At 37.9% G+C, this 2,006-nt stretch overlaps 1 pseudogene; it reads left to right on the forward strand.

The window, feature by feature from the left end:
* Positions 1-546: 546 nt before the first annotated feature.
* On the forward strand, positions 547-1,663 carry LOC112410723 (WW domain-binding protein 4 pseudogene; annotated as a pseudogene).
* Positions 1,664-2,006: the final 343 nt, after the last annotated feature.

Genomic DNA, 2,006 nt, shown 5'->3' on the forward strand with positions numbered 1-2,006 from the left:
ACACAAAATATAAAATTCCTAGGGATATTTTAAGAAGAAATGTGCATCACATGTGAGTCTTGATTGAAGAGACACAGAAATATGTACCTGAACAGGTAGAAAGAAAATTTTCTAATTCTTCAATTAAGTAGTTTAAAGGAATTTCAAATAAATGTCAGTGGAGATTAATTTGATATCCTATTGTTAGACTGCAAATTCAATGAAATTGTAAATTGCTGAATAGCTAAGATACTTAAAAAGATGTAAGCAGAAGGGACTTGAAATTTCAACGATTAAAAGAATAGGTTACTCATGCAAAGATACTACTAAAACTTCAATGGATCATGATTCTGAAGAGATACAACAGTTTTCTTATTTATTAGAATTTCTATTTATAATTTATATTTATATGAATTCAGTACATAGTTACCTTTTCATTACAAATAGCTACCCAGGGAAGAAGGGAGGTGTCTGAGCTCTGGGTGAGCTGGGCGTCAACTTGCCCCGAGTGGGGAACGCATGCCTCAGCTGGGCCTGGGGGCAACCCGCGGAGCGGCTGGTCCAGTCATGGAAAACTACTGGAAGTCACAACCAAAGAAATTCTGTGATTACTACAAGTGCTGAAGAGTGGACAATAGGCCTAGCATTGAATTTCATGCAAGAGGAAAGAATCATAAGGAAAATGTGGCAAAGAGGATCAGTGAGATTAAACAGAAAAGCCTGGATAAGGCAAAGGAAGAAGAAAAGGCATCAAAGGAGTTTGCTGCAATGGAGGCAGCTGCCCTGAAAGCATACCAAGAGCATGTGAAAAGGCTTGGCTTAGAGTCAGAAATTTCAGAGCCAAGCATATCACCAGTAACCAGCACTATCCCACCCACCTCTGCATCAAATCAGCAGCAAGAAAAGGGGCCCTGCAAGGGGGCAGATGGGTAGAAGGCATAACCTCTGAGGGTTACCATTACTATTATGATCTTATCACAGGAGCACCTCAGTGGGAGAAACCTGAAGGATTTCAAGGAAACTTAAAAAAGACGAAAGTGAAGACTGTTTGGGTAAAAGGTTTAAGCAAAGATGGTTATACCTATTATTATAATACAGAAACAGGGCAATCCAGATGGGAAAAACCTGATGATTTCATTCCACACTCTGGCGATCTGCTTTTTAGTAAAGTCAATGAGAAGTCACTTGGCACCCTAGAAGAGTCCAAATCATCAGATTCACATAGTGATTCTGATGGGGAACAGGAAGCAGACAAAGGGGGAAAAAAGGAGAAGTCTCTACAGAAACACAAAAGCTAAAAATAAAGTTTAAGGAAAAAAATAAAAATAGTGATAAAGGAACTGAAGCAGAAACACAGAAAGAAAAAAATACCCAAGGTAAGAATTCATCGGGTCCAAATGAAGAAAAACCCAAAGCTCATGAAAAATCAAACCCATATGGAGAAAGGCAAGAAATTAAATAAGTTGAGTCCCATGAGGAGGTAGATTTGGAACCTCCAAGCACTGAAAATGAATATGTACCAACTTCAGAGGCTGATGCTGGTGGGGAACCCAAAGTGGTTTTTAAAGAAAAAACAGACACTTTTCTTGGAGTTGTGGCAGATGGAGTGGCTCCAGTCTTCAAAAAGAGAAGAATTCAAAATGGAAAATCTAGAAATTTAAGGCAACGAGGTGATGATCAATAACTATAAAAAAAAGCTTTTTGTACCGGCTTTTGGACAGAATGGAGACTATACATCCTATAAGCTCCTCTGTGTTTGTTTTACAGTACTTAAATGCTAAAAGTTTAGACTTATTCTAAATGTATTTTATGTGAATTTAAAATAAATCTTTTTTTTAATGTGGAAATAAACCCCAAATAGCTAGGGAATTAAGTCAATCAGTAAATAGTGCATAGTCAATTAACTGAACTTCTAGGGGTAAAAGAAATCAGTTCTCCAGGGACTCCATAAAACGTTTGAATGCATTATAGCTGGGTGCTGAATCCTCTTCCTTGAGCTGTTGCCATCACCACCATGTCAGGCTTCA

Source organism: Neophocaena asiaeorientalis, unplaced genomic scaffold (genome assembly GCF_003031525.2).
Source record: "Neophocaena asiaeorientalis asiaeorientalis breed wild unplaced genomic scaffold, Neophocaena_asiaeorientalis_V1.1 scaffold166, whole genome shotgun sequence".
Taxonomy (NCBI): domain Eukaryota; kingdom Metazoa; phylum Chordata; class Mammalia; order Artiodactyla; family Phocoenidae; genus Neophocaena; species Neophocaena asiaeorientalis.